The 17,790-nt window shown below is 48.9% G+C and overlaps 2 long non-coding RNA genes across 2 annotated transcripts in view; one reads left to right on the top strand and one right to left on the bottom strand.

Moving 5' to 3' along the window:
- LOC141051314 (uncharacterized) overlaps nucleotides 1-1,140 on the top strand; it is a 132,489-nt gene extending 131,349 nt beyond the window's left edge. Inside the window, exon 3 of the long non-coding RNA XR_012220620.1 lies at nucleotides 630-1,140. This is a non-coding gene — a long non-coding RNA (uncharacterized lncRNA). The remainder of the gene's footprint in view (nucleotides 1-629) is intronic.
- A 2,034-nt stretch (nucleotides 1,141-3,174) lies between these two features.
- The window catches only part of LOC141051245 (uncharacterized), a 42,884-nt gene continuing 28,268 nt past the window's right edge, over nucleotides 3,175-17,790 (bottom strand). The window contains exon 4 of the long non-coding RNA XR_012220600.1: nucleotides 3,175-3,330. This is a non-coding gene — a long non-coding RNA (uncharacterized lncRNA). The remainder of the gene's footprint in view (nucleotides 3,331-17,790) is intronic.

The following is a 17,790-nucleotide window of genomic DNA, read 5'->3' on the forward strand; positions in this document are numbered from 1 at the left end:
ACTTCAACGTGTGCCCCCGAAGCATCTTGCTAAGCCCGACTATCCTTTCCAAAGGCTCCAGGTTGACCATATCACGTTGCCTAAGTCTGGAAGGTATGAATACTGTTTGGTTGTTGTTGACATGTTCTCCAGTTGGCCGGAAGCATTCCCTGTTACCAATATGACTGCAAGGACCACAGCGAAGAAACTGGTGATGGAAGTTATATGCAGATATGGGGTTCCAGAAGTTGTTGAAAGTGACTAAGGTCCGGCCTTTTTTTTTCATGTGTACTAAGAAGTTCTGACAATGCTTGGATCCTCTGTAGCCCTCCATACTCCGTACCACCCACAATCCAGTGGAAAAGTTGAGAGGTTGGATGGAACACTGAGGGGACAACTGACCAAAATGATGCAGGAGACTACGGCTATATGGCCAGAGCTCCTACCCATTGTGTTATACCACATTCGTACTACCCCTATTGCAAAACATGGCCTGTCCCCATATGAGATATTGTTTGGTACTAGGCCCCCAGTTGCAAATTTCCAGCCTCAGCAGTTATCGGAAGAAACTGACCGTGTTGTTCAATATGTTATTCTGCTTAGTAAAAATCTTGCTAACACCTATGTTCTAGTTTTCTTTTCTTTTCCAGATTCAGCAGAAACCGGCACTTGTCATAATCTGAAGCCTGGTGATTTGGTAGTCGTGAAAAGGCATGTCAGGAAGCACAGGCTAGAACCCTTGTATGACGGTCTCTATCAAGTTCTCCTCATCACCCAACAAGCCAATAGCAAATGAAAGGGACATAATGTTTTGGTTTTTCGCATTTTCCATATTATTATTGGTAGAAGTTAAAAGTTAAAGTTAGAAGATATCCAAAGACTCAGATCAATATGATAAAGACAATGATCGTACTAAGGACAGTTGGTGGTCAGACACCTTCTCCTTTCTCAATCCAGCCAATTGATTTAAGGGAATTGGGGGCTGGATAGCTGGGATCTTACAAAGCTTGTTATATATTGCTGCCTGTACCCTTGTTGTATATGTGATACTAAAAATTATCTAGGGGGGATTGTGAAGGGTTAAAACTAAAATCAGAGCTTAAGTTTCGCTTCTCCATTTCTGTGAAGGTTTCGTTTCTTCATTTTTGTTGCTGCAAGATAAATTTTCGTAATTGGCATGAGTTGTCATGAAGCCAGACTGTTTCTATCAGGTGCAAGATAAGGAGCTGGGGGGGGGGGGTGTGTGTATGTGTGTGTGTGTATTGCTCTGAATATGCCATTATACTACTTTCTATGCTATTTAGGTACGGACATATATGTAGTTTCCGGTTTTCTTGCAATATTATTGGCTTATAAAGTTAAATGATGCTATTGGTGCTTGAGAACCTTGCATAATTAAGCAAAAGATTATAAAAGATGTGACTAAAATAAAGGGGCTTAGTGATCTGCCTCGATCCTCCCGTACAGAGACCCCAGTCTCCGTGTGGTCATTTGTCGGCAGGATGCAGTTTCCGAGCGTGAGCACAGATGCTGTGGACCAAGGGGGCGACGGCGGCCCCCGGTCCAGTTTAACCTTGGGGGCTATGCTGAGTAACCTGCCTAGGTTCTCCCGCAGCAATAACATGCTGTGGAGTTGGGCGGAACGGATGCGGAGGCTATTTAGAATGCATCCGATGACCCCTGACCTAGAGGCAGAGGTGGCCCTGATGGTATTGGACAGGGAGGCCCGGGATTCCGTGATGTTGAGGCCCCCAGGACAGTGAAACACCTTTATCAGGGTACTACAGATCTTGGAGGAGACTCATGGGGACCCGACGGACATGGGAGAATTGAGAACCCGGCTGTTTAGTCGAATGAGTTAGCACTTGCTGCATGACATTGGAGTGGGAGAAGCTGGTATGAGAAGGAGTGCTGAAGGAGTTTATAAGTGACTCTTCTCTGGTTTGTACGCTTGGAAATTCCTCATCCTTCCCTGTTTTGCTTTCTTCCCCTTCCTACACACCCTGGTGAATACCTTTGTTATATGTGAGTGTATATTTTGTGTGTGTGGAGTTTTCAGTTTACTCTTGACATTTTTGTGAACACAGGAAATTGGGGGAAGGTACAATAACCCTTGAACGCTATACAATCTGTATCTAGTGTGGATCAGCCTGCGTCGCTGGCATATCGGCGACAAAACTGGCGCCAATAATATGTAGTGGAGAAATTTCCAGGTGCTCACGGAGAATCAGGTGTTTATTGAATGGCACAAGTGTCCATAGAACACTATGCGATTAGGTTTATCATCCCATCGGCTTCGTCGGCGGATCAGACGCCTCCTGGACTTCACTTGTCTTCTAGGCTCCGCTCACTCCTGACTGTCAGGGCAGATGGACTGGAAGCAGCACAACAGGCTCCAGGGGCATCTACAAGAGACAAGAGTAGGACTCAATTGTGACAGCGGTGACCACTGGACAGGGGGCAGGAGAGGGGTGAATGGGGTCATCTCTTCTGGACAATCTGGGCACAGGTCCTATAAACACGAGCTTATTACAGGGGGTCCCCCTACTTGGCTTTCCCACTGATATTAATGGAGGAAAAGTTTGAGACATCTGAAACCTTGTATTTACCTTGATGGTTGTGCTCTGTTCTTTCTGTTGCTGAGAAAAGAGAAGAATTGATCAATAACAGCCCAACATGGACAATATCACCCTCCTCTCCACGATCTCCTCCACCGGAGCAGGTCAAGAAAACTGATAAGAATTGATTATCAATAAACCTCACATGGGCAAATATGTGTCACGGCACCAGTGGCAAAAAACAAAAAAAACACCATATACGATAATAATCATCCTTGTCCCCTCAAAAAAGAAAAAAACCTGCTGCCACTAGGGGGAGCTCAGCTCATACAGATTTATTATCAGGTAAAGTGGGAGGTATATACATGCCGATTCAGTGAGCTCTCCCTAGTGGCAGAGATGGGTTGACTTAATGTACTGTACAATACCACTCGCCTGCTCTTGCTAGTCTGGCTTCTCGGATCTTTGGGTCTCCACCATATATGTTGTGTCCCAAAGATTCAAGTAAAAGTGGAGGACGACCCTCAGGATCAACCTACAAGGTCCTAGATACTGAGACTGTCCTGTTTTTTTTCATGTTAACACTGAAAAAAGTGGAGTTCAAAGCTAAAAAGTATGTCACCCCCCACCCTGTGCTTCAGCAGTGTCAATTCAATCCTATTTATTCCATAGACTTACTTTGCCTTCTTGTCCTGCGTCTTCTTCTCTTCCTTCACACCTTCCTTCTCCTCTTCCTCCACACCTTTCTTCTCCTGTCCTTTCACAACTTCCTTATCCTCCTCTTCCTTCACACCTTCTTTCTCCTCTTCCTTTTCCTCTTTCTTTCGCTCATTTTCTTCTTCACTATACGTATAACAGAAAGTCAATAACCTGTAATAAATGGGTATTTTATTCTGACCACTTTTGAGGGGTGCGAATTATTTGGAGATCGGGTGGGATTTACAGTGGGGTTTCAGTTATTCATCATAACAATCCTTTATTTCCTGCCAGCATTGTTCTGTGTTGGAAGGAAATAAAGAAATAAAAAGTTTGTGACCCCCTGAGCAGGGGCAGTGTGGGGTCGGCAATGCTCCGCTTATAACTTACATGATCTTCAGTTTGGGATTCGGAAGCATCTCCATCTTCTGGTCTTATCCTAAAATAGAAAACCACGCTCTGGTTACCGCACCTGCCCAATACATTATGACATTCTGAAGGAGCTGTGCGCACTGATCTTCCCCTAGCAGGATGCAGGACTCTTTACAATTTGAGTCCCACAAAAGTCATAAGGACGTCGTTTATGGTAGGCAGCCTCATCCTGTGTGTAATGGACCCCAACTTTCTTTCACTAGATTATTAGACACATTGACATTTATAGTAAAGATAGATTTACCTTTCACTCTCCAAATCTCAACTCGGAAGATACAATTACAGAGGAGGAGAATGATGATAATGGTAGACTCTATGGAGGCAGCACATGGAGCAGACTTACCTTCCAGTAATATCTGTCACCTTCAGTGGAGTGTCAGCTCTGCATATGATGTGTCTGATGTTATCTTGTGCGGAGGTCGAGCCAACAACCACAACATTCCGTGCGGGGTGGAGACAATGGAGCCAACAACTGCAACATTCCGTGACATCATAAGCAGCAATAACCAATCCATGGATGATCACCAACAAAGCCAGCAACCAATCAAAATGATCATGACTTTGGTGAAACTGGGAAAATGAGTTGAGTTTATATCTGGAATATAATTGTATTCGAAAAAATGTTGTGTAAGATTCAGATTTCACCTGAGCTTTGCAGTTATAAAAGTAACATAGTAACATAGTTATTAAGGTTGAAGGAAGACTTTAAGTCCATCTAGTTCAACCCATATCCTATCCTAACTTGCCCTAGCATGTTGATCCAGAGGAAGGCAAAAAAAAACCCATGTGGCAAACAGTAAGCTTCACATTGGGGAAAAAAAATCCTTCCCGACTCCACATACGACAATCAGACTAGCTCCCTGGATCAACGCAATATTAAGGAAACTAGTGTGCAGGCTCGGACTGGCCCACCGAGGTACCGTTGGATCGGTGAGCCCCGCCCCCGTATGTCACTGTCACTCACTGGGGTCGCTCGTACCTGTGTTGCAGGGGCGGGCTGGGCCGGGTGGCAGGGAGGCATATTCCCCCCGGGCCGATCCCCCAGGCGCACACGTGGGCCGGCAGCTTTCTCTGAGCTGTGCATAGCTGTCTTACCTTGACAGCTGCGCAGCTCCGACTCTCCCTCCGCCCTCCCTGGACTTCTGGTCATGTGACATGGCTGTAGCTAGAATGTAGGGGCTCCTTGCAGGGCTGGAAATGATGAAAGGGGGGGCTGCAGATGATGGAGGGGGGCTGCAAATAATGGAGGGGGGCTGCAAATGATGGAGTGGGTGCTGGAAATGATGGAGGGGGTGCTGCAAATAATGCAGGGGGCTGCAAATGATGGAGGGGGTGCTGGAAATGATGGAGGGGGTGCTGGAAATGATGGAGGGGTGTGCTGGAAATGATTGAGTGGGTGCTGGAAATGATGGAGGGGTGCTGGAAATGATGGAGTGGGTGCTGGAAATGATGGAGGGGGCTGCAAATGATGGAGGGGGCTGCAATGATGCAGGGGGCTGCAAATGATGGAGGGGGTGCTGTAAATGATGGAGGGGGTGCTGGAAATGATGGAGGGGTGTGCTGGAAATGATGGAGGGGGCTGCCAATGATGGAGGGGGTGCTGGAAATGGAGTGGGTGCTGCAAATAATGGAGGGGGGCTGCAAATGATGGAAGGGATGCTGGAAATGATGGAGTGGGTGCTGGAAATGATGAAGGGGTGCTGGAAATGATGGAGGGGGCTGCAAATGATGGAGGGGGTGCTGGAGATGATGGAGGGGGTGCTGGAAATGATGGAGGGGTGTGCTGGAAATGATGGAGTGGGTGCTGGAAATGATGGAGGGGGCTGCAAATGATGGAGGGGGCTGCAAATGATGGAGGGGGCTGCAAATGATGCAGGGGGCTGCAAATGATGGAGGGGTGCTGGAAATGATGGAGGGGGTGCTGGAAATGATGGAGGAGTGTGCTGGAAATGATGGAGGGGGCTGCCAATGATGGAGGGGGTGCTGGAAATGATGGAGGGGGTGCTGGAAATGATGGAGTGGGCTGCAAATGATGGAGGGGGTGCTGGAAATGATGGAGGGGGGCTGCAAATGATGGAGGGGGTGCTGGAAATGATGGAGGGGGTGCTGGAAATGATGGAGTGGGTGCTGGAAATGATGGAGGGGGCTGCAAATGATGGAGGGGGCTGCAAATGATGGAGGGGGCTGCAAATGATGCAGGGGGCTGCAAATGATGGAGGGGGTGCTGGAAATGATGGAGGTGGTGCTGGAAATGATGGAGGGGTGTGCTGTAAATGGACTGGGCTGCAAATGATGGAGGGGGTGCTGGAAATGATGGAGGGGGTGCTGGAAATGGAGTGGGTGCTGCAAATAATGGAGGGGGGCTGCAAATGATGGAGGGGTGCTGGAAATGATGGAGTGGGTGCTGGAAATGATGGAGGGGGTGCTGGAAATGATGGAGGGGTGTGCTGGAAATGATGGAGTGGGTGCAGGAAATGATGGAGGGGTGCTGGAAATGATGGAGTGGGTGCTGGAAATGATGGAGGGGGCTGCAAATGATGGAGGGGGCTGCAAATGATGGAGGGGGCTGCAAATGATGGAGGGGGTGCTGGAAATGATGGAGGGGTGTGCTGGAAATGATGAAGGGGGCTGCCAATGATGGAGGGGGTGCTGGAAATGTTGGAGTGGGTGCTGGAAATGGAGTGGGTGCTGCAAATAATGGAGGGGGGCAGCAAATGATGGAGGGGATGCTGGAAATGATGGAGTGGGTGCTGGAAATGATGAAGGGGTGCTGGAAATGATGGAGGGGGCTGCAAATGATGCAGGGGGCTGCAAATGATGGAGGGGGTGCTGGAGATGATGGAGGGGGTGCTGGAAATGATGGAGGGGTGTGCTGGAAATGATGGAGTGGGTGCTGGAAATGATGGAGGGGGCTGCAAATGATGGAGGGGGCTGCAAATGATGCAGGGGGCTGCAAATGATGGAGGGGGTGCTGGAAATGATGGAGGGGGTGCTGGAAATGATGGAGGGGTGTGCTGGAAATGATGGAGGGGGTGCTGGAAATGATGGAGGGGGTGCTGGAAATGATGGAGTGGGTGCTGGAAATGATGGCGGGGGCTGCAAATGATGGAGGGGGCTGCAAATGATGGAGGGGGTGCTGGAAATGATGGAGGGGGGCTGCAAATGATGGAGGGGGTGCTGGAAATGATGGAGGGGGTGCTGGAAATTATGGAGTGGGTGCTGGAAATGATGGAGGGGGCTGCAAATGATGGAGGGGGCTGCAAATGATGGAGGGGGTGCTGGAAATGATGGAGGGGGCTGCAAATGATGGAGGGGGCTGCAAATGATGGAGGGGGTGCTGGAAATGATGGAGGGGGGCTGCAAATGATGGAGGGGGTGCTGGAAATGATGGAGGGGGTGCTGGAAATGATGGAGTGGGTGCTGGAAATGATGTAGGGGGCTGCAAATGATGGAGGGGGCTGCAAATGATGGAGGGGGCTGCAAATGATGCAGGGGGCTGCAAATGATGGAGAGGGTGCTGGAAATGATGGAGGGGGTGCTGGAAATGACGGAGGGGTGTGCTGGAAATGGAGTGGGCTGCAAATGATGGAGGGGGTGCTGGAAATGATGAAGGGGGTGCTGGAAATGGAGTGGGTGCTGCAAATAATGGAGGGGGGCTGCAAATGATGGAGGGGTGCTGGAAATGATGGAGGGGGCTGCAAATGATGCAGGGGGCTGCAAATGATGGAGGGGGGTGCAAATGATGGAGGGGGTGCTGGAAATGATGGAGGGGGTGCTGGAAATGATGGAGGGGTGTGCTGGAAATGATGGAGTGGGCTGCAAATGATGGAGGGGGTGCTGGAAATGATGGAGGGGTGTGCTGGAAATGATGGAGTGGGCTGCAAATGATGGAGGGGGTGCTGGAAATGATGGAGGGGTGCTGGAAATGATGGAGTGGGCTGCAAATGATGGAGGGGGTGCTGGAAATGATGGAGGGGGTGCTGGAAATGATGGAGTGGGCTGCAAATGATGGAGGGGGTGCTGGAAATGATGGAGGGGGGCTGCAAATGATGGAGGGGGTGCTGGAAACGATGGAGTGGGTGCTGGAAATGATGGAGGGGGCTGCAAATGATGGAGGGGGCTGCAAATGATGGAGGGGGCTGCAAATGATGCAGGGGGCTGCAAATGATGGAGGGGGTGCTGGAAATGATGGAGGGGGTGCTGGAAATGATGGAGGGGTGTGCTGGAAATGATGGAGGGGGCTGCCAATGATGAAGGGGGTGCTGGAAATGATGACGGGGGTGCTGGAAATGATGGAGGGGGTGCTGGAAATGATGGAGTGGGCTGCAAATGATGGAGGGGGTGCTGGAAATGATGGAGGGGGGCTGCAAATGAAGGAGGGGGTGCTGGAAATGATGGAGTGGGTGCTGGAAATGATGGAGTGGGTGCTGGAAATGATGGAGGGGGCTGCAAATGATGGAGGGGGCTGCAAATGATGGAGGGGGCTGCAAATGATGGAGGGGGCTGCAAATGATGCAGGGGGCTGCAAATGATGGAGGGGGTGCTTGAAATGATGGAGGGGGTGCTGGAAATGATGGAGGGGTGTGCTGGAAATGATGGAGTGGGCTGCAAATGATGGAGGGGGTGCTGGAAATGATGGAGGGGGTGCTGGAAATGGAGTGGGTGCTGCAAATAATGGAGGGGGCTGCAAATGATGGAGGGGTGCTGGAAATGATGGAGTGGGTGCTGGAAATGATGGAGGGGTGCTGGAAATGATGGAGGGGGCTGCAAATGATGCAGGGGGCTGCAAATGATGGAGGGGGGGTGCAAATGATGGAGGGGGTGCTGGAAATGATGGAGGGGGTGCTGGAAATGATGGAGGGGTGTGCTGGAAATGATGGAGTGGGCTGCAAATGATGGAGGGGGTGCTGGAAATGATGGAGGGGTGTGCTGGAAATGATGGAGTGGGCTGCAAATGATGGAGGGGGTGCTGGAAATGATGGAGTGGGCTGCAAATGATGGAGGGGGTGCTGGAAATGATGGAGGGGGTGCTGGAAATGATGGAGTGGGCTGCAAATGATGGAGGGGGTGCTGGAAATGATGGAGGGGGCTGCAAATGACGGAGGGGGTGCTGGAAATGATGGTGTGGGTGCTTGAAATGATTGAGGGGGCTGCAAATGATGGAGGGGGCTGCTAATGATGCAGGGGGCTGCAAATGATGGAGGGGGTGCTGGAAATGATGGAGGGGGTGCTGGAAATGATGGAGGGGTGTGCTGGAAATGATGGAGTGGGCTGCAAATGATGGAGGGGGTGCTGGAAATGATGGAGGGGGTGCTGGAAATGGAGTGGGTGCTGCAAATAATGGAGGGGGGCTGCAAATGATGGAGGGGTGCTGGAAATGATGGAGTGGGTGCTGGAAATGATGGAGGGGTGCTGGAAATGATGGAGGGGGCTGCAAATGATGCAGGGGGCTGCAAATGATGGAGGGGGGTGCAAATGATGGAGGGGTGCTGGAAATGATGGAGGGGGTGCTGGAAATGATGAAGGGGTGTGCTGGAAATGATGGAGTGGGCTGCAAATGATGGAGGGGGTGCTGGAAATGATGGAGGGGTGTGCTGGAAATGATGGAGTGGGCTGCAAATGATGGATGGGGTGCTGGAAATGATGGAGGGGGTGCTGGAAATGATGGAGGGGGTGCTGCAAATGATGAAGGGGGGCTGCAAATGATGGAGGGGGTGCTGGAAATGATGGAGTGGGTGCTGGAAATGATGGAGGGGTGTGCTGGAAATGATGGAAGAGGTGCTGGAAATGATGGAGGGGGTGCTGGAAATGATGGAGTGAGCTGCAAATGATGGAGGGGGTGCTGCAAATGATGGAGGGGGTGCTGGAAATGATGGAGGGGGTGCTGCAAATGATGGAGGGGGTGCTGGAAATGATGGAGTTGGTGCTGGAAATGATGGAGGGGTGTGCTGGAAATGATGGAGCAGGCCAGCAAATGATGGAGTGGGTGCTGGAAATGATGGAGGGGTGTGCTGGAAATGATGGAGCAGGCCAGCAAATGATGGAGGCGGTGCTGGAAATGATAGTGGGGCTGCAAATGATGTAGGGGGCTGCAGTGCAAATGATGGAGGGGGTGCTGCCAATGATGAAGGGGTGGATGCAAATGATGGAGGGGGGTGCTGCAATTTGCCAATTATGGAATGGGGCCTGCAAATGTTGGAAGGGGCTGCAAATGACGGAGGGGGGCTGCATATGATGATGTGAGTGAGGGGGATAGGGGACTGCACATGAACGAAAGGGGACTGCACATGAAATGGGAGAATGGGGGACTGCACATGAAATGGGGGGAGAATGGGGGACTGCAAATGATGAAGAGAGGGGGGAAGGGGGACAGCGAATGATGAAGTGAGGGGGACTGCAAATGATGAAATGAGGGACGGGGACAGCAATTGAATTGAAGGTGGGGCATGGGGAGAACAAATGAGGACCTGGGGGGAGCAAATAATGAATTTTCAGGGTGATGGGAGTAAATGATGTATTGAATGTGGGGTAGAGCAGTTGATAATGAATAGAGGGTGGGAGAGAAAGACATGACAATGAATTGGGGCGGAAGGGGCATATAAATATAGCGAATTGGGGGAGCGGGAGGCACATGTTGGGGGACTTTGAGGATGCAGTGACTGGTAATGAATTGGAGGAAGAGTACGGGGCTAATTAATGTATATATTAGGTGGGGAAATTGCTATTTATTGTTGGTGGGGGCGCAGTGTTGAATTATAATTTATATTTGGAATGGTGGATTATTATATATTAATGGTGGGTGCACGTCTGTATTTAGATGTGTAGTGTAGAAGAAAGGGGAAAAATGGGGAAAGTGCTGTGGAAGCCGTGCTCAAGGTAACTTTGTGTTATTTTACGCAGAGACGAGTCCTGGCTGAAAGAAATGATGGCGGCCTGCCCTGCATAAAAAAGAAAAGCAAAGATGAGGGACTTCAGCTGGAGACGTCACTGGTGAGTCAGTGTGCTCCCTGTACACTGACACTATACACTATAACCTGTTCACTGTGCACTATATACAGAGCTTCTGTGTATAATGTCGTAGGTAATCACTGTATTACCTGGACACTGACACTGTATACAGAGCTCCTGTGTATAATGTCATTGATGAGCTCTGTATTACCTGTACACTATATACAAAGCTCCTGTGTATAATGGCATTAGTGTTGTGTAATTTTTTATTAATGATCTGTATTGTAGTCTTCGGTCACTATATGGTGGTAGTATGTGATCTGGTTATGGTGTGGCGGTATTTCTCCCTGTATGTGGTATTATTTGGCACTATGTGATGGTAATATGTGGTCTGGTCATGGTATGGAGGTATTTGTTCCTTATATATGGTATTATTCGGTTGCTATGTGGTGGTAATATATGGTCTGGTCATGGTGTGACAGTTTTTGTCCCTTGTATGTGGTATTAATGGTCATTCTAAAAAATATATGCCACTCATTCCCTTAAAGAAAAATAAATAGAAATAAACCTAAAAAGAGTATTGGATATTTTAGGAAATGTTTAATAAGTAAGACTAGAATATGGCCCGGCCAAAAGAGTCTACCTTGTTGTGGTGGTGGCTTAAAAATTCTTTTGGCCAAAACAAAAGCTGCTGGTTATGTATGTGATCTGGTGTTTGCTGGGAACTGTTAATAGATTGGTAAGGACGTGGTGTAGAAGATGAGTTTTTCCAAGAGCGGGCGGTGGGACTGTGGCAGGCTTATCTCTCTAGTAAGCTCGGTTCTGCTCCAATATCTCTGGAGTAAGCTCGGTTCTGCGCTCATATCTCTGGAGTAAGCTCCGTTTTGCTTCCATATCTCTGGAGTAAGCTCGGTTCTGCTCCCATATCTCTGTAGTAAGCTCAGTTCTGCTTCCATATCTCTGGAGTAAGCTTGGTTCTGCTCCCATATCTCTGTAGTAAGCTCGATTCTGATCCCTTATCTCTGTTGTAAACTCGGTTCTGCTCCCTTATCTTTGTAGTAAGTTCGGTTCTACTCCTTTATTTCTGTAGTAAGCTCAGTTCTGCTTCCTTAGCTCTGTAGTAAGCTCGGTTCTGCTTCCAGACCTCTGTAGTCAGCTTCCTTCTGTTACAGTATCTATGTAGGCAGCAAGCTTGGTTCTGCTCCCATATCTCTGTAATAAGCTTGATTCTGCTCCCTTATCTCTGTTGTAAACTCGGTTCTACTCCCTTATCTCTGTAGTAAGCTCGGTTCTACTCCTTTATTTCTGTAGTAAGCTTGGGTCTGCTTCCATAGCTCTGTAGTAAGCTCTGTTCTGTTCCCATATCTCTGTAGTAAGCTTGGCTCTGCTCCCATATTTCTGTAGTAAGCTCTGTTCTGCTTCCATATCTCTGTAGTAAGCTCCGCTCTTTTCCCATTTCTCTGTAGTTAGCTCGGTTCTGCTCCCATATCTCTGTAGTAAGCTCCAGTCAGTTTCCTTGTCTACGTAGCATTCTTGGTTCCGGTCTCGTGTCTATGTAGTCAGCTTGCTTCTGTTACAGTATCTATGTAGGCAGTAAACTTGGTTCTGCTCCAATATATATGCAGCTAGCTCCATTCTGTTCCCATATCTATGTACCAGCCTGTTATTAAAGCCTGTTATCTCTGCTGCTTTAATGCAGCGGCAAGAGACAAGCAGGGCAAAAGCACCGCAACTGGAGGGCCACTGGCTTGTGATTGCCCCCCAGGCTGAAAAGTGCCAGCCAGCCCCTGCTGTGTTGTGATGAATCAGATCATCCATCCATTAGAAACTGCAGTCAGAGCAGCCAGTACCGCAGTGCCGGCGCCGCCCCGATCACGTCTGCCCGGCCCCTGGCCCGCCTGTACAGTGCGGCACCCGCCTCCGCCATTCGACTCAGCCACACAGCACACAGGGCAGGAAAGCAGTGCCGACTCCACCCCTGGTGTCCCTCCTCACGTGACCGCGTTGTCTCTGTGTGTGTGCAGCCCGGGACAACGCGTCGCTGCCTCTGCAGAACCACCTCGGCTGCCTGTGACTGCATCCATCCAGCGCTGCTGCTTCTGCATTAATGTAAGTAAAAGTGCAGTGCCACCAGAGGCGTATCTAGGCTTTCTGGCACCCGGGGCAAGAATTTGGTTCGGCGCCCCCCCCCCCCCCAAGTACATATGCGACTTGCACAGTTAGTCATGTACCCACGAGCTGCTCTCCCTAATGCTCTCAATGTTCAGTAAAAAACTGAAAGCAGGAAGAGAAGCTCGTTGTCACAGGACCATAACTATGAAAATCGCATATGAGTGAAGTGTCCATGTGATGACTACTGGAACCTGCATCGCTGAATCCTATCATTGCAGCTTCTGAATTCTCACAACGAATGCACTGCACACTTTTAGGATTCTCCCTTGCCGATATACAGTAATGTCAGCACAAGTATGTGATTTGTATACTTCTGGCCACATTCCAACTAGACGTGCCCGGCCTCGCTCCGTTCATTTTCATTGAGTGAGGCCACACATGTCTAGTCAGCATGTGACCGTATGTATGTAAATTACCGGCACGAGAGAATCCTGACAGCGTTCAGTGAGCACTGTGAGAATTCAGAAGTCTGCAGTCACATAGAATGACTGCAGACTCAGCATAAACCTGGACAACCCCTTTAATGTTCCTAACAAATAAAAACATGAGAATAAGTCAGTTTCACAAATAATATACATCCAGGTACCTTATAGATGACGTCGTCTCTGAAGTCGTTCTCCTTTTCTTCTTCTTGTCCAGACCCCATGATGAGTTTTCTCATCCACAGCCATCTCTGTAAACTTCCATCTTCTCCGGTCTTCTGCAGCAAATCCCCACACAATGCCCTTAAAGATAGAAGTGTCATTATAATGCTCCCAAATAAAAATATCTGCAATATACTGTGGCCTCACACTATTTCCCTCCCTCCTCATACTGTCTCATCATATATTTACCCCCTCACTCTCTATACTGTCTGCTCACACATATCCCTGACTCCCCATACTGTGTCCACATACATTCACCCGTTCGCACCCTTACTGTCTGCAACCATCTCCCATACTGTTTCCTCATACTCTTCATTTTGTGTCCTCAAATCTCCCCACACACATTAAATACCATCCCCACTCCAAATCCCCCATCCCTAATCCCCCACACACATTAAGTACCCCCCCATCCCCACTCAATAACCCCTCATCCCTACTCCCAAATCCCCCCACACATTATGTACCCCCACTCCAAATCTCCCCACACATTATGTACCCCCACTCCAAATCCCCCCACACATTAACCCCCATCCCCACTCATTAACCCCCATCCCCACTCATTAACCCCCATCTCCACTCATTAATCCCCATCTCCACTCATTAATCCCCCATCCAACCCCCATCTCCACTCATTAACCCCCACACTCATTAACCCCATCTCCACTCATTAACCCCCCAATCATTAACCCCCATCCCCACATTAACCCCCATCTCCACTCATTAACCCCCACATTAACCCCCATCACCACATTAATCCCCTCTCCACTCATTAACCCCCATCCCCACATTAATCCCATCTCCACACATTAACCCCAATCCCCACATTAATCCCATCTCCACACATTAACCCCCATCTCCACACATTAACCCCCCACTCATTAACCGCCATCTCCACACATTAACCCCCCACTCATTAACCCCCATCCCCACACATTAACCCCCATCCCCACATTAATCCCATCTCCACTCATTAACCCCTATCTCCACTCATTAACCTCCATCTCCACTCATTAACCCCCCACTCATTAACCCCCATCCCCATACAGTAACCCCCATCCCCACATTAACCCCCCACTCATTAACCCCCATCCCCACATTAACCCCCTTCCCCACATTAAGCCCCATATCCACTCATTAACCCCCATCCCCACATTAACCCCCATCTCCACTCATGAACACCCCCCCATCTCCCATCTTCGGTGGTTCTTCAGCTCCACAGAGGAGCACACTTACCACCAGCGTTTGCTCTGGGCGCCGGGAGTGACGTCAGCAGCGTGATCACATGACCTGATCACGCTGCTGACGTCGCTCTGACCCGGTGGTCAGAGCTTCAATTGTACTGGCGTCTGTATAGACGCCAGTACAATTGCTGCCTGGGAGTCGGCGCAGTCTCCAATGAAGGAAACCACCATTGCTCCCACTAGCCAGTTTCCTACTCCACACTGATGAGGGGCAATACCCCGAAACAGCTGTCTGTGGATGGATACCATGTTTTGGCATAGGTGGTTTCCTTCATTGGAGACTGCCCTTCCCGTGGTTGTTCCTTCCCGGTGAAAAACCTGGCTAGTTACTGCCTGCGTTGAGAAACATGTGATGGTGTCTCCGCGGCTTATATATTTGCATGTTTTACATATTTCCCATAAGGGATGGGAGCAGTGCACTAGAATCACTGCGTTGAGAAACACGTGATGGTGTCTCCGCAGTGTCGGATGTTGATCTCCATGAGGTCATTCATCCTCCTCTTTTCATGGTCTGTTACTAGGCATTGCTCCCACTAGCCAGTTTCCTACTCCACACTGATGAGGGGCAATACCCCGAAACAGCTGTCTGTGGATGGATACCATGTTTTGGCATAGGTGGTTTCCTTCATTGGAGACTGCCCTTCCCGTGGTTGTTCCTTCCCGGTGAAAGACCTGGCTAGTTACTGCCTGCGTTGAGAAACATGTGATGGTGTCTCCGCGGCTTATATATTTGCATGTTTTACATATTTCCCATAAGGGATGGGAGCAGTGCTCTAGAATCACTGCGTTGAGAAACAGGTGATGGTGTCTCCGCAGTGTCGGATGTTGATCTCCATGAGGTCATTCATCCTCCTCTAGTCTGTGTGATGGGTGGCCCCTCTTTGCCTGGTCTATGTGGTGGGCCGCTCTCTGCCTGGTCTGTGTGATGGGCCCCCCTCTGCCTGGTCTGTGTGGTGGGCCGCTCTCTGCCTGGTCTTCTGTGTAGTGGGCCGGGCCCCCTCCACCGGGCCATGTAGTGGGCCCCCTCTGCCAGGGCCTTGTAGTGTGCCCCCCCCTACTTGGGCTGTGTAGTGGCCCCCCTCTGCCTGGGCTGTGTAGTGTGTCCCCCTCTGCTTGGGTCATGTATTGGCCCCCCTCTACCGGGCCATGTAGTGGGCCCCCCTCTGCCAGGGCCTTGTAGTGGGTCCCTCTCTGCCTGGGCTGTGTAGTGGCCCCCTCTGGTATCATGTCGATGTAGTAAGCTCCGTTCTGGTATCATGTCGATGTAGTAAGCTCCGTTCTGGTATCATGTCGATGTTGTAAGCTCCGTTCTGGTACCATGTCGATGTAGTAAGCTCCGTTCTGGTATCATGTCGATGTAGTAAGCTCCGTTCTGGTATCATGTCGATGTAGTAAGCTCCGTTCTGGTATCATGTCTATGTTGTAAGCTCTGTTCTGGTATCACGTCGATGTAGTAAGCTCCGTTCTGGTATCATGTCGATGTAGTAAGCTCCGTTCTGGTATCACGTCGATGTAGTAAGCTCCGTTCTGGTATCATGTCTATGTTGTAAGCTCCGTTCTGGTATCATGTCGATGTAGTAAGCTCCGTTCTGGTATCATGTCGATGTAGTAAGCTCCGTTCTGGTATCATGTCGATGTAGTAAGTTCCGTTCTGGTATCATGTCTATGTTGTAAGCTCTGTTCTGGTATCACGTCGATGTAGTAAGCTCCGTTCTGGTATCATGTCGATGTAGTAAGCTCCGTTCTGGTATCACGTCGATGTAGTAAGCTCCGTTCTGGTATCATGTCTATGTTGTAAGCTCCGTTCTGGTATCATGTCGATGTAGTAAGCTCCGTTCTGGTATCATGTCGATGTAGTAAGCTCTGTTCTGGTATCATGTCGATGTTGTAAGCTCCGTTCTGGTATCATGTCGATGTAGTAAGCTCCGTTCTGGTATCATGTCGATGTAGTAACCTCCGTTCAAAATATATATAAAATATAATGATTATTAGACAATGTAACCAGTGGGATGATTTCCCGCTGGTTATATTACACAGTGGGGATTGGCATTTTTAAAAATGCCGATATTTCTCCCCATAGACTTCTATTGATATCGGAAATCGGAATTCCGATTTCCGATATTTTACTTTAGACCCTCAAATACCAGTTAAAAAAGACCAGCCGATTATTTCCCATTATTCTCATAATTGGAAATAATCGCTCATCACTAGTCAGCAGATAAAATTTAATATATTATTTTATTTATAGAGCAATGTCTTCTAAACAACCCTATGTTTCTGAAGAAAAATCAGAAGAAGCAGTCCCTAAAAATACCCATGGTGTAATTCCGCGGTCTCAAAGCCTAAATGTTGAGTTGTACATTACTGTAGGTGGGTGCCTAAAATTAATTCCCTTGGTGGGCCCTAGACACCCCAGTCCGACCCTGCTAGTGTATATATCCTGTAATATTATACTTTTCAAAAAAGGCATCCAGACCCTTCTTAAATTTTATTAGGGAATCACTCATTACAACATCATATGGCAGAGTTCCATAGTCTCTCTGCTCTTACAGTAAAGAATCCGCGTTTGTGAGTTTGCTTAAACCTTCTTTCCTCCAGACGTAGAGGATGCCCCCTTGTCCCCGTCACAGGTCTAAGAGTAAAAAGATCATTAGAAAGGTTTTTGTACTGTCCCCGCATATATTTATACATTGTAATAAGATCACCCCTAAGCCTTCGAATTTCCAAACTAATTAACCCCAGGTGTAATAACCTGTCTTGGTATTGCAGACCCCCTAGTTCCCTAATAACCTTGGTCTCTCTTCTCTGCACCCGCTCCAGTTCAGTTCTGTCTCTCTTATACACTGGAGACCAGAACTGTACGCAGTATTCTAAGTGTGGTCGCACTAGTGACTTATATAGGGGTAAAATTATGTTCTCCTCATGAGCATCTATGCCTCTTTTAAGGTCCTATTTAGGATGCTAATAAACGTCTCCCATTTTCTTTGTGTATTTTTATGTCTCAGGATATCGTCCCAGTTAATTGCAGATCATCTCTCATCCGTTGGAAATTTGCCTTCCTGAAGTTTAGTGTCCATGTAACACCTCTACTACACATCTTATTAAAGGATACATGAAAAC

The sequence above is a fragment of the Dendrobates tinctorius genome, unplaced genomic scaffold (assembly GCF_039654945.1).
Source record: "Dendrobates tinctorius isolate UK_male_01 unplaced genomic scaffold, ASM3965494v1 ptg000156l, whole genome shotgun sequence".
NCBI lineage: Eukaryota > Metazoa > Chordata > Amphibia > Anura > Dendrobatidae > Dendrobates > Dendrobates tinctorius.